This window comes from Phyllobates terribilis, unplaced genomic scaffold, assembly GCF_046119375.1.
Source record: "Phyllobates terribilis strain yellow unplaced genomic scaffold, ASM4611937v1 Scaffold_11__3_contigs__length_659146591, whole genome shotgun sequence".
Taxonomy (NCBI): domain Eukaryota; kingdom Metazoa; phylum Chordata; class Amphibia; order Anura; family Dendrobatidae; genus Phyllobates; species Phyllobates terribilis.
The window spans coordinates 562,744,978-562,758,124 of record NW_027362771.1 but is presented as its reverse complement, the minus strand read 5'-3'; the positions used below and the strand labels follow the sequence as shown (position 1 = coordinate 562,758,124).

The 13,147-nt window shown below is 43.7% G+C and overlaps 18 non-coding genes across 18 annotated transcripts; all 18 read right to left on the bottom strand.

Annotated features, from left to right (window-relative positions):
* Positions 1-467: 467 nt before the first annotated feature.
* TRNAI-AAU (transfer RNA isoleucine (anticodon AAU)) lies at positions 468-541 on the bottom strand. The gene has a single exon. It is a non-coding gene; the product is annotated as a tRNA-Ile (tRNA).
* Positions 542-1,482: 941 nt separating this feature from the next.
* On the bottom strand, positions 1,483-1,556 carry TRNAI-AAU (transfer RNA isoleucine (anticodon AAU)). The gene has a single exon. It is a non-coding gene; the product is annotated as a tRNA-Ile (tRNA).
* A 262-nt stretch (positions 1,557-1,818) lies between these two features.
* TRNAD-GUC (transfer RNA aspartic acid (anticodon GUC)) lies at positions 1,819-1,890 on the bottom strand. The gene has a single exon. It is a non-coding gene; the product is annotated as a tRNA-Asp (tRNA).
* A 600-nt stretch (positions 1,891-2,490) lies between these two features.
* Positions 2,491-2,564, bottom strand: TRNAI-AAU (transfer RNA isoleucine (anticodon AAU)). Its single transcript has one exon. It is a non-coding gene; the product is annotated as a tRNA-Ile (tRNA).
* Positions 2,565-3,505: 941 nt separating this feature from the next.
* On the bottom strand, positions 3,506-3,579 carry TRNAI-AAU (transfer RNA isoleucine (anticodon AAU)). The gene has a single exon. It is a non-coding gene; the product is annotated as a tRNA-Ile (tRNA).
* A 934-nt stretch (positions 3,580-4,513) lies between these two features.
* Positions 4,514-4,587, bottom strand: TRNAI-AAU (transfer RNA isoleucine (anticodon AAU)). Its single transcript has one exon. It is a non-coding gene; the product is annotated as a tRNA-Ile (tRNA).
* Positions 4,588-5,528: 941 nt separating this feature from the next.
* On the bottom strand, positions 5,529-5,602 carry TRNAI-AAU (transfer RNA isoleucine (anticodon AAU)). The gene has a single exon. It is a non-coding gene; the product is annotated as a tRNA-Ile (tRNA).
* A 941-nt stretch (positions 5,603-6,543) lies between these two features.
* On the bottom strand, positions 6,544-6,617 carry TRNAI-AAU (transfer RNA isoleucine (anticodon AAU)). The gene has a single exon. It is a non-coding gene; the product is annotated as a tRNA-Ile (tRNA).
* Positions 6,618-6,879: 262 nt separating this feature from the next.
* Positions 6,880-6,951, bottom strand: TRNAD-GUC (transfer RNA aspartic acid (anticodon GUC)). Its single transcript has one exon. It is a non-coding gene; the product is annotated as a tRNA-Asp (tRNA).
* Positions 6,952-7,551: 600 nt separating this feature from the next.
* Positions 7,552-7,625, bottom strand: TRNAI-AAU (transfer RNA isoleucine (anticodon AAU)). Its single transcript has one exon. It is a non-coding gene; the product is annotated as a tRNA-Ile (tRNA).
* A 269-nt stretch (positions 7,626-7,894) lies between these two features.
* Positions 7,895-7,966, bottom strand: TRNAD-GUC (transfer RNA aspartic acid (anticodon GUC)). The gene has a single exon. It is a non-coding gene; the product is annotated as a tRNA-Asp (tRNA).
* Positions 7,967-8,566: 600 nt separating this feature from the next.
* Positions 8,567-8,640, bottom strand: TRNAI-AAU (transfer RNA isoleucine (anticodon AAU)). The gene has a single exon. It is a non-coding gene; the product is annotated as a tRNA-Ile (tRNA).
* A 941-nt stretch (positions 8,641-9,581) lies between these two features.
* On the bottom strand, positions 9,582-9,655 carry TRNAI-AAU (transfer RNA isoleucine (anticodon AAU)). Its single transcript has one exon. It is a non-coding gene; the product is annotated as a tRNA-Ile (tRNA).
* Positions 9,656-9,917: 262 nt separating this feature from the next.
* TRNAD-GUC (transfer RNA aspartic acid (anticodon GUC)) lies at positions 9,918-9,989 on the bottom strand. The gene has a single exon. It is a non-coding gene; the product is annotated as a tRNA-Asp (tRNA).
* A 600-nt stretch (positions 9,990-10,589) lies between these two features.
* Positions 10,590-10,663, bottom strand: TRNAI-AAU (transfer RNA isoleucine (anticodon AAU)). The gene has a single exon. It is a non-coding gene; the product is annotated as a tRNA-Ile (tRNA).
* Positions 10,664-11,604: 941 nt separating this feature from the next.
* TRNAI-AAU (transfer RNA isoleucine (anticodon AAU)) lies at positions 11,605-11,678 on the bottom strand. The gene has a single exon. It is a non-coding gene; the product is annotated as a tRNA-Ile (tRNA).
* Positions 11,679-11,940: 262 nt separating this feature from the next.
* TRNAD-GUC (transfer RNA aspartic acid (anticodon GUC)) lies at positions 11,941-12,012 on the bottom strand. Its single transcript has one exon. It is a non-coding gene; the product is annotated as a tRNA-Asp (tRNA).
* Positions 12,013-12,612: 600 nt separating this feature from the next.
* On the bottom strand, positions 12,613-12,686 carry TRNAI-AAU (transfer RNA isoleucine (anticodon AAU)). The gene has a single exon. It is a non-coding gene; the product is annotated as a tRNA-Ile (tRNA).
* Between the last annotated feature and the right edge of the window lie 461 nt (positions 12,687-13,147).

Sequence of the window (13,147 nt, the reverse complement as noted above, 5' to 3'; positions counted from 1 at the left end):
TTTAAATTTTTCTATAGATGTAGCCGCATGAGGGCTTGATTTCTACAGGACAAATTGCAGCTTTCAATGACACTAGCCATTTTACCATGTCATGTACTGTAAAATGGGAAAAATATTACAAATGGGCTGAGATTGTGAAGAAAACTGCAATTTGCACTCACTCGGCAGAGTATGAGAGAATTGGGCCAGGTTCAGTCATTCGTCCTTTTTGATAACACCTTTCGCTGCCCGCTTTGATGCCCGTTATTGTGCCACTAGTATATTTTTCTGTAGCAGCTTTCCAGTGTGTTCACCTCGGGGGACCTGACAGAATTGACATTTATTTTTGTGAATTTTTTTATCTCTTTATTAAACTAGTAAAATGAGAAAAGAAAATGATGCAACAAAGAAACTGCTAAGAAGCAAAAAGCTTCAGCGTTGATCTACCTGTGACCCAATGAGGGAAGGTGACTGGTAAGGGCTGTTTTTGGCCAGTACGGGGATCGGACCCGCGACCTTGGCGTTATTAGCACCACGCTCTAACCAACTGAGCTAACCGGCCATCTGTGTGGGGCTCACCCCTACAGGACAAACTGGAAATATGTGAGAGCGAGCGCAATCATTCTTTTTTGAGGGATGGATTTATCCCACATGTGGTGATTGTTGGTGGCAGATGCCCCTGAAGCGATTGACAATCAAACAATAAAATGAAACGACAGCTCCTGAATACGAATATATTGCCGGATTAATTACATTTTCAATGCAATTTGAAGTACTGCTTCAGATTCCAGAGCTCCAGAGTCCAGAGTCCAGAGTCACAATGTAAAAGACCTCCCCGTCGGGGAATCGAACCCCAGTCTCCCGCGTGACAGGTGGGGATACTCACCACTATACTAACGAGGAATGGCTGTGCTGTGATCTCTGACGCAACACGACTAGAAAGTAAACACGAGGCATGTGAGTGATGATGTGAACAACTGTGGGCCCTGCTCACTTTTCATTTTTGTGCTTTCATTTGTGCAAAAAGCCATAACTTTTTAAATTTTTCTATAGATGTAGCCGCATGAGGGCTTGATTTCTACAGGACAAATTGCAGCTTTCAATGACACTAGCCATTTTACCATGTCATGTACTGTAAAATGGGAAAAATATTACAAATGGGCTGAGATTGTGAAGAAAACTGCAATTTGCACTCACTCGGCAGAGTATGAGAGAATTGGGCCAGGTTCAGTCATTCGTCCTTTTTGATAACACCTTTCGCTGCCCGCTTTGATGCCCGTTATTGTGCCACTAGTATATTTTTCTGTAGCAGCTTTCCAGTGTGTTCACCTCGGGGGACCTGACAGAATTGACATTTATTTTTGTGAATTTTTTTATCTCTTTATTAAACTAGTAAAATGAGAAAAGAAAATGATGCAACAAAGAAACTGCTAAGAAGCAAAAAGCTTCAGCGTTGATCTACCTGTGACCCAATGAGGGAAGGTGACTGGTAAGGGCTGTTTTTGGCCAGTACGGGGATCGGACCCGCGACCTTGGCGTTATTAGCACCACGCTCTAACCAACTGAGCTAACCGGCCATCTGTGTGGGGCTCACCCCTACAGGACAAACTGGAAATATGTGAGAGCGAGCGCAATCATTCTTTTTTGTGGGATGGATTTATCCCACATGTGGTGATTGTTGGTGGCAGATGCCCCTGAAGCGATTGACAATCAAACAATAAAATGAAACGACAGCTCCTGAATACGAATATATTGCCGGATTAATTACATTTTCAATGCAATTTGAAGTACTGCTTCAGATTCCAGAGCTCCAGAGTCCAGAGTCACAATGTAAAAGACCTCCCCGTCGGGGAATCGAACCCCAGTCTCCCGCGTGACAGGCGGGGATACTCACCACTATACTAACGAGGAATGGCTGTGCTGTGATCTCTGACGCAACACGACTAGAAAGTAAACACGAGGCATGTGAGTGATGATGTGAACAACTGTGGGCCCTGCTCACTTTTCATTTTTGTGCTTTCATTTGTGCAAAAAGCCATAACTTTTTAAATTTTTCTATAGATGTAGCCGCATGAGGGCTTGATTTCTACAGGACAAATTGCAGCTTTCAATGACACTAGCCATTTTACCATGTCATGTACTGTAAAATGGGAAAAATATTACAAATGGGCTGAGATTGTGAAGAAAACTGCAATTTGCACTCACTCGGCAGAGTATGAGAGAATTGGGCCAGGTTCAGTCATTCGTCCTTTTTGATAACACCTTTCGCTGCCCGCTTTGATGCCCGTTATTGTGCCACTAGTATATTTTTCTGTAGCAGCTTTCCAGTGTGTTCACCTCGGGGGACCTGACAGAATTGACATTTATTTTTGTGAATTTTTTTATCTCTTTATTAAACTAGTAAAATGAGAAAAGAAAATGATGCAACAAAGAAACTGCTAAGAAGCAAAAAGCTTCAGCGTTGATCTACCTGTGACCCAATGAGGGAAGGTGACTGGTAAGGGCTGTTTTTGGCCAGTACGGGGATCGGACCCGCGACCTTGGCGTTATTAGCACCACGCTCTAACCAACTGAGCTAACCGGCCATCTGTGTGGGGCTCACCCCTACAGGACAAACTGGAAATATGTGAGAGCGAGCGCAATCATTCTTTTTTGAGGGATGGATTTATCCCACATGTGGTGATTGTTGGTGGCAGATGCCCCTGAAGCGATTGACAATCAAACAATAAAATGAAACGACAGCTCCTGAATACGAATATATTGCCGGATTAATTACATTTTCAATGCAATTTGAAGTACTGCTTCAGATTCCAGAGCTCCAGAGTCCAGAGTCCAGAGTCACAATGTAAAAGACCTCCCCGTCGGGGAATCGAACCCCAGTCTCCCGCGTGACAGGTGGGGATACTCACCACTATACTAACGAGGAATGGCTGTGCTGTGATCTCTGACGCAACACGACTAGAAAGTAAACACGAGGCATGTGAGTGATGATGTGAACAACTGTGGGCCCTGCTCACTTTTCATTTTTGTGCTTTCATTTGTGCAAAAAGCCATAACTTTTTAAATTTTTCTATAGATGTAGCCGCATGAGGGCTTGATTTCTACAGGACAAATTGCAGCTTTCAATGACACTAGCCATTTTACCATGTCATGTACTGTAAAATGGGAAAAATATTACAAATGGGCTGAGATTGTGAAGAAAACTGCAATTTGCACTCACTCGGCAGAGTATGAGAGAATTGGGCCAGGTTCAGTCATTCGTCCTTTTTGATAACACCTTTCGCTGCCCGCTTTGATGCCCGTTATTGTGCCACTAGTATATTTTTCTGTAGCAGCTTTCCAGTGTGTTCACCTCGGGGGACCTGACAGAATTGACATTTATTTTTGTGAATTTTTTTATCTCTTTATTAAACTAGTAAAATGAGAAAAGAAAATGATGCAACAAAGAAACTGCTAAGAAGCAAAAAGCTTCAGCGTTGATCTACCTGTGACCCAATGAGGGAAGGTGACTGGTAAGGGCTGTTTTTGGCCAGTACGGGGATCGGACCCGCGACCTTGGCGTTATTAGCACCACGCTCTAACCAACTGAGCTAACCGGCCATCTGTGTGGGGCTCACCCCTACAGGACAAACTGGAAATATGTGAGAGCGAGCGCAATCATTCTTTTTTGTGGGATGGATTTATCCCACATGTGGTGATTGTTGGTGGCAGATGCCCCTGAAGCGATTGACAATCAAACAATAAAATGAAACGACAGCTCCTGAATACGAATATATTGCCGGATTAATTACATTTTCAATGCAATTTGAAGTACTGCTTCAGATTCCAGAGCTCCAGAGTCCAGAGTCACAATGTAAAAGACCTCCCCGTCGGGGAATCGAACCCCAGTCTCCCGCGTGACAGGTGGGGATAATCACCACTATACTAACGAGGAATGGCTGTGCTGTGATCTCTGACGCAACACGACTAGAAAGTAAACACGAGGCATGTGAGTGATGATGTGAACAACTGTGGGCCCTGCTCACTTTTCATTTTTGTGCTTTCATTTGTGCAAAAAGCCATAACTTTTTAAATTTTTCTATAGATGTAGCCGCATGAGGGCTTGATTTCTACAGGACAAATTGCAGCTTTCAATGACACTAGCCATTTTACCATGTCATGTACTGTAAAATGGGAAAAATATTACAAATGGGCTGAGATTGTGAAGAAAACTGCAATTTGCACTCACTCGGCAGAGTATGAGAGAATTGGGCCAGGTTCAGTCATTCGTCCTTTTTGATAACACCTTTCGCTGCCCGCTTTGATGCCCGTTATTGTGCCACTAGTATATTTTTCTGTAGCAGCTTTCCAGTGTGTTCACCTCGGGGGACCTGACAGAATTGACATTTATTTTTGTGAATTTTTTTATCTCTTTATTAAACTAGTAAAATGAGAAAAGAAAATGATGCAACAAAGAAACTGCTAAGAAGCAAAAAGCTTCAGCGTTGATCTACCTGTGACCCAATGAGGGAAGGTGACTGGTAAGGGCTGTTTTTGGCCAGTACGGGGATCGGACCCGCGACCTTGGCGTTATTAGCACCACGCTCTAACCAACTGAGCTAACCGGCCATCTGTGTGGGGCTCACCCCTACAGGACAAACTGGAAATATGTGAGAGCGAGCGCAATCATTCTTTTTTGTGGGATGGATTTATCCCACATGTGGTGATTGTTGGTGGCAGATGCCCCTGAAGCGATTGACAATCAAACAATAAAATGAAACGACAGCTCCTGAATACGAATATATTGCCGGATTAATTACATTTTCAATGCAATTTGAAGTACTGCTTCAGATTCCAGAGCTCCAGAGTCCAGAGTCCAGAGTCACAATGTAAAAGACCTCCCCGTCGGGGAATCGAACCCCAGTCTCCCGCGTGACAGGTGGGGATACTCACCACTATACTAACGAGGAATGGCTGTGCTGTGATCTCTGACGCAACACGACTAGAAAGTAAACACGAGGCATGTGAGTGATGATGTGAACAACTGTGGGCCCTGCTCACTTTTCATTTTTGTGCTTTCATTTGTGCAAAAAGCCATAACTTTTTAAATTTTTCTATAGATGTAGCCGCATGAGGGCTTGATTTCTACAGGACAAATTGCAGCTTTCAATGACACTAGCCATTTTACCATGTCATGTACTGTAAAATGGGAAAAATATTACAAATGGGCTGAGATTGTGAAGAAAACTGCAATTTGCACTCACTCGGCAGAGTATGAGAGAATTGGGCCAGGTTCAGTCATTCGTCCTTTTTGATAACACCTTTCGCTGCCCGCTTTGATGCCCGTTATTGTGCCACTAGTATATTTTTCTGTAGCAGCTTTCCAGTGTGTTCACCTCGGGGGACCTGACAGAATTGACATTTATTTTTGTGAATTTTTTTATCTCTTTATTAAACTAGTAAAATGAGAAAAGAAAATGATGCAACAAAGAAACTGCTAAGAAGCAAAAAGCTTCAGCGTTGATCTACCTGTGACCCAATGAGGGAAGGTGACTGGTAAGGGCTGTTTTTGGCCAGTACGGGGATCGGACCCGCGACCTTGGCGTTATTAGCACCACGCTCTAACCAACTGAGCTAACCGGCCATCTGTGTGGGGCTCACCCCTACAGGACAAACTGGAAATATGTGAGAGCGAGCGCAATCATTCTTTTTTGAGGGATGGATTTATCCCACATGTGGTGATTGTTGGTGGCAGATGCCCCTGAAGCGATTGACAATCAAACAATAAAATGAAACGACAGCTCCTGAATACGAATATATTGCCGGATTAATTACATTTTCAATGCAATTTGAAGTACTGCTTCAGATTCCAGAGCTCCAGAGTCCAGAGTCCAGAGTCACAATGTAAAAGACCTCCCCGTCGGGGAATCGAACCCCAGTCTCCCGCGTGACAGGTGGGGATACTCACCACTATACTAACGAGGAATGGCTGTGCTGTGATCTCTGACGCAACACGACTAGAAAGTAAACACGAGGCATGTGAGTGATGATGTGAACAACTGTGGGCCCTGCTCACTTTTCATTTTTGTGCTTTCATTTGTGCAAAAAGCCATAACTTTTTAAATTTTTCTATAGATGTAGCCTCATGAGGGCTTGATTTCTACAGGACAAATTGCAGCTTTCAATGACACTAGCCATTTTACCATGTCATGTACTGTAAAATGGGAAAAATATTACAAATGGGCTGAGATTGTGAAGAAAACTGCAATTTGCACTCACTCGGCAGAGTATGAGAGAATTGGGCCAGGTTCAGTCATTCGTCCTTTTTGATAACACCTTTCGCTGCCCGCTTTGATGCCCGTTATTGTGCCACTAGTATATTTTTCTGTAGCAGCTTTCCAGTGTGTTCACCTCGGGGGACCTGACAGAATTGACATTTATTTTTGTGAATTTTTTTATCTCTTTATTAAACTAGTAAAATGAGAAAAGAAAATGATGCAACAAAGAAACTGCTAAGAAGCAAAAAGCTTCAGCGTTGATCTACCTGTGACCCAATGAGGGAAGGTGACTGGTAAGGGCTGTTTTTGGCCAGTACGGGGATCGGACCCGCGACCTTGGCGTTATTAGCACCACGCTCTAACCAACTGAGCTAACCGGCCATCTGTGTGGGGCTCACCCCTACAGGACAAACTGGAAATATGTGAGAGCGAGCGCAATCATTCTTTTTTGTGGGATGGATTTATCCCACATGTGGTGATTGTTGGTGGCAGATGCCCCTGAAGCGATTGACAATCAAACAATAAAATGAAACGACAGCTCCTGAATACGAATATATTGCCGGATTAATTACATTTTCAATGCAATTTGAAGTACTGCTTCAGATTCCAGAGCTCCAGAGTCCAGAGTCACAATGTAAAAGACCTCCCCGTCGGGGAATCGAACCCCAGTCTCCCGCGTGACAGGCGGGGATACTCACCACTATACTAACGAGGAATGGCTGTGCTGTGATCTCTGACGCAACACGACTAGAAAGTAAACACGAGGCATGTGAGTGATGATGTGAACAACTGTGGGCCCTGCTCACTTTTCATTTTTGTGCTTTCATTTGTGCAAAAAGCCATAACTTTTTAAATTTTTCTATAGATGTAGCCGCATGAGGGCTTGATTTCTACAGGACAAATTGCAGCTTTCAATGACACTAGCCATTTTACCATGTCATGTACTGTAAAATGGGAAAAATATTACAAATGGGCTGAGATTGTGAAGAAAACTGCAATTTGCACTCACTCGGCAGAGTATGAGAGAATTGGGCCAGGTTCAGTCATTCGTCCTTTTTGATAACACCTTTCGCTGCCCGCTTTGATGCCCGTTATTGTGCCACTAGTATATTTTTCTGTAGCAGCTTTCCAGTGTGTTCACCTCGGGGGACCTGACAGAATTGACATTTATTTTTGTGAATTTTTTTATCTCTTTATTAAACTAGTAAAATGAGAAAAGAAAATGATGCAACAAAGAAACTGCTAAGAAGCAAAAAGCTTCAGCGTTGATCTACCTGTGACCCAATGAGGGAAGGTGACTGGTAAGGGCTGTTTTTGGCCAGTACGGGGATCGGACCCGCGACCTTGGCGTTATTAGCACCACGCTCTAACCAACTGAGCTAACCGGCCATCTGTGTGGGGCTCACCCCTACAGGACAAACTGGAAATATGTGAGAGCGAGCGCAATCATTCTTTTTTGAGGGATGGATTTATCCCACATGTGGTGATTGTTGGTGGCAGATGCCCCTGAAGCGATTGACAATCAAACAATAAAATGAAACGACAGCTCCTGAATACGAATATATTGCCGGATTAATTACATTTTCAATGCAATTTGAAGTACTGCTTCAGATTCCAGAGCTCCAGAGTCCAGAGTCCAGAGTCACAATGTAAAAGACCTCCCCGTCGGGGAATCGAACCCCAGTCTCCCGCGTGACAGGCGGGGATACTCACCACTATACTAACGAGGAATGGCTGTGCTGTGATCTCTGACGCAACACGACTAAAAAGTAAACACGAGGCATGTGAGTGATGATGTGAACAACTGTGGGCCCTGCTCACTTTTCATTTTTGTGCTTTCATTTGTGCAAAAAGCCATAACTTTTTAAATTTTTCTATAGATGTAGCCGCATGAGGGCTTGATTTCTACAGGACAAATTGCAGCTTTCAATGACACTAGCCATTTTACCATGTCATGTACTGTAAAATGGGAAAAATATTACAAATGGGCTGAGATTGTGAAGAAAACTGCAATTTGCACTCACTCGGCAGAGTATGAGAGAATTGGGCCAGGTTCAGTCATTCGTCCTTTTTGATAACACCTTTCGCTGCCCGCTTTGATGCCCGTTATTGTGCCACTAGTATATTTTTCTGTAGCAGCTTTCCAGTGTGTTCACCTCGGGGGACCTGACAGAATTGACATTTATTTTTGTGAATTTTTTTATCTCTTTATTAAACTAGTAAAATGAGAAAAGAAAATGATGCAACAAAGAAACTGCTAAGAAGCAAAAAGCTTCAGCGTTGATCTACCTGTGACCCAATGAGGGAAGGTGACTGGTAAGGGCTGTTTTTGGCCAGTACGGGGATCGGACCCGCGACCTTGGCGTTATTAGCACCACGCTCTAACCAACTGAGCTAACCGGCCATCTGTGTGGGGCTCACCCCTACAGGACAAACTGGAAATATGTGAGAGCGAGCGCAATCATTCTTTTTTGAGGGATGGATTTATCCCACATGTGGTGATTGTTGGTGGCAGATGCCCCTGAAGCGATTGACAATCAAACAATAAAATGAAACGACAGCTCCTGAATACGAATATATTGCCGGATTAATTACATTTTCAATGCAATTTGAAGTACTGCTTCAGATTCCAGAGCTCCAGAGTCCAGAGTCCAGAGTCACAATGTAAAAGACCTCCCCGTCGGGGAATCGAACCCCAGTCTCCCGCGTGACAGGTGGGGATACTCACCACTATACTAACGAGGAATGGCTGTGCTGTGATCTCTGACGCAACACGACTAGAAAGTAAACACGAGGCATGTGAGTGATGATGTGAACAACTGTGGGCCCTGCTCACTTTTCATTTTTGTGCTTTCATTTGTGCAAAAAGCCATAACTTTTTAAATTTTTCTATAGATGTAGCCGCATGAGGGCTTGATTTCTACAGGACAAATTGCAGCTTTCAATGACACTAGCCATTTTACCATGTCATGTACTGTAAAATGGGAAAAATATTACAAATGGGCTGAGATTGTGAAGAAAACTGCAATTTGCACTCACTCGGCAGAGTATGAGAGAATTGGGCCAGGTTCAGTCATTCGTCCTTTTTGATAACACCTTTCGCTGCCCGCTTTGATGCCCGTTATTGTGCCACTAGTATATTTTTCTGTAGCAGCTTTCCAGTGTGTTCACCTCGGGGGACCTGACAGAATTGACATTTATTTTTGTGAATTTTTTTATCTCTTTATTAAACTAGTAAAATGAGAAAAGAAAATGATGCAACAAAGAAACTGCTAAGAAGCAAAAAGCTTCAGCGTTGATCTACCTGTGACCCAATGAGGGAAGGTGACTGGTAAGGGCTGTTTTTGGCCAGTACGGGGATCGGACCCGCGACCTTGGCGTTATTAGCACCACGCTCTAACCAACTGAGCTAACCGGCCATCTGTGTGGGGCTCACCCCTACAGGACAAACTGGAAATATGTGAGAGCGAGCGCAATCATTCTTTTTTGTGGGATGGATTTATCCCACATGTGGTGATTGTTGGTGGCAGATGCCCCTGAAGCGATTGACAATCAAACAATAAAATGAAACGACAGCTCCTGAATACGAATATATTGCCGGATTAATTACATTTTCAATGCAATTTGAAGTACTGCTTCAGATTCCAGAGCTCCAGAGTCCAGAGTCACAATGTAAAAGACCTCCCCGTCGGGGAATCGAACCCCAGTCTCCCGCGTGACAGGCGGGGATACTCACCACTATACTAACGAGGAATGGCTGTGCTGTGATCTCTGACGCAACACGACTAGAAAGTAAACACGAGGCATGTGAGTGATGATGTGAACAACTGTGGGCCCTGCTCACTTTTCATTTTTGTGCTTTCATTTGTGCAAAAAGCCATAACTTTTTAAATTTTTCTATAGATGTAGCCGCATGAGGGCTTGATTTCTACAGGACAAATTGCAGCTTTCAATGACACTAGCCATTTTACCATGTCATGTACTGTAAAATGGGAAAAATATTACAAATGGGCTGAGATTGTGAAGAAAACTGCAATTTGCACTCACTCGGCAGAGTATGAGAGAATTGGGCCAGGTTCAGTCATTCGTCCTTTTTGATAACACCTTTCGCTGCCCGCTTTGATGCCCGTTATTGTGCCACTAGTATATTTTTCTGTAGCAGCTTTCCAGTGTGTTCACCTCGGGGGACCTGACAGAATTGACATTTATTTTTGTGAATTTTTTTATCTCTTTATTAAACTAGTAAAATGAGAAAAGAAAATGATGCAACAAAGAAACTGCTAAGAAGCAAAAAGCTTCAGCGTTGATCTACCTGTGACCCAATGAGGGAAGGTGACTGGTAAGGGCTGTTTTTGGCCAGTACGGGGATCGGACCCGCGACCTTGGCGTTATTAGCACCACGCTCTAACCAACTGAGCTAACCGGCCATCTGTGTGGGGCTCACCCCTACAGGACAAACTGGAAATATGTGAGAGCGAGCGCAATCATTCTTTTTTGTGGGATGGATTTATCCCACATGTGGTGATTGTTGGTGGCAGATGCCCCTGAAGCGATTGACAATCAAACAATAAAATGAAACGACAGCTCCTGAATACGAATATATTGCCGGATTAATTACATTTTCAATGCAATTTGAAGTACTGCTTCAGATTCCAGAGCTCCAGAGTCCAGAGTCCAGAGTCACAATGTAAAAGACCTCCCCGTCGGGGAATCGAACCCCAGTCTCCCGCGTGACAGGTGGGGATACTCACCACTATACTAACGAGGAATGGCTGTGCTGTGATCTCTGACGCAACACGACTAGAAAGTAAACACGAGGCATGTGAGTGATGATGTGAACAACTGTGGGCCCTGCTCACTTTTCATTTTTGTGCTTTCATTTGTGCAAAAAGCCATAACTTTTTAAATTTTTCTATACATGTAGCCGCATGAGGGCTTGATTTCTACAGGACAAATTGCAGCTTTCAATGACACTAGCCATTTTACCATGTCATGTACTGTAAAATGGGAAAAATATTACAAATGGGCTGAGATTGTGAAGAAAACTGCAATTTGCACTCACTCGGCAGAGTATGAGAGAATTGGGCCAGGTTCAGTCATTCGTCCTTTTTGATAACACCTTTCGCTGCCCGCTTTGATGCCCGTTATTGTGCCACTAGTATATTTTTCTGTAGCAGCTTTCCAGTGTGTTCACCTCGGGGGACCTGACAGAATTGACATTTATTTTTGTGAATTTTTTTATCTCTTTATTAAACTAGTAAAATGAGAAAAGAAAATGATGCAACAAAGAAACTGCTAAGAAGCAAAAAGCTTCAGCGTTGATCTACCTGTGACCCAATGAGGGAAGGTGACTGGTAAGGGCTGTTTTTGGCCAGTACGGGGATCGGACCCGCGACCTTGGCGTTATTAGCACCACGCTCTAACCAACTGAGCTAACCGGCCATCTGTGTGGGGCTCACCCCTACAGGACAAACTGGAAATATGTGAGAGCGAGCGCAATCATTCTTTTTTGTGGGATGGATTTATCCCACATGTGGTGATTGTTGGTGGCAGATGCCCCTGAAGCGATTGACAATCAAACAATAAAATGAAACGACAGCTCCTGAATACGAATATATTGCCGGATTAATTACATTTTCAATGCAATTTGAAGTACTGCTTCAGATTCCAGAGCTCCAGAGTCCAGAGTCACAATGTAAAAGACCTCCCCGTCGGGGAATCGAACCCCAGTCTCCCGCGTGACAGGCGGGGATACTCACCACTATACTAACGAGGAATGGCTGTGCTGTGATCTCTGACGCAACACGACTAGAAAGTAAACACGAGGCATGTGAGTGATGATGTGAACAACTGTGGGCCCTGCTCACTTTTCATTTTTGTGCTTTCATTTGTGCAAAAAGCCATAACTTTTTAAATTTTTCTATAGATGTAGCCGCATGAGGGCTTGATTTCTACAGGACAAATTGCAGCTTTCAATGACACTAGCCATTTTACCATGTCATGTACTGTAAAATGGGAAAAATATTACAAATGGGCTGAGATTGTGAAGAAAACTGCAATTTGCACTCACTCGGCAGAGTATGAGAGAATTGGGCCAGGTTCAGTCATTCGTCCTTTTTGATAACACCTTTCGCTGCCCGCTTTGATGCCCGTTATTGTGCCACTAGTATATTTTTCTGTAGCAGCTTTCCAGTGTGTTCACCTCGGGGGACCTGACAGAATTGACATTTATTTTTGTGAATTTTTTTATCTCTTTATTAAACTAGTAAAATGAGAAAAGAAAATGATGCAACAAAGAAACTGCTAAGAAGCAAAAAGCTTCAGCGTTGATCTACCTGTGACCCAATGAGGGAAGGTGACTGGTAAGGGCTGTTTTTGGCCAGTACGGGGATCGGACCCGCGACCTTGGCGTTATTAGCACCACGCTCTAACCAACTGAGCTAACCGGCCATCTGTGTGGGGCTCACCCCTACAGGACAAACTGGAAATATGTGAGAGCGAGCGCAATCATTCTTTTTTGAGGGATGGATTTATCCCACATGTGGTGATTGTTGGTGGCAGATGCCCCTGAAGCGATTGACAATCAAACAATAAAATGAAACGACAGCTCCTGAATACGAATATATTGCCGGATTAATTACATTTTCAATGCAATTTGAAGTACTGCTTCAGATTCCAGAGCTCCAGAGTCCAGAGTCCAGAGTCACAATGTAAAAGACCTCCCCGTCGGGGAATCGAACCCCAGTCTCCCGCGTGACAGGTGGGGATACTCACCACTATACTAACGAGGAATGGCTGTGCTGTGATCTCTGACGCAACACGACTAGAAAGTAAACACGAGGCATGTGAGTGATGATGTGAACAACTGTGGGCCCTGCTCACTTTTCATTTTTGTGCTTTCATTTGTGCAA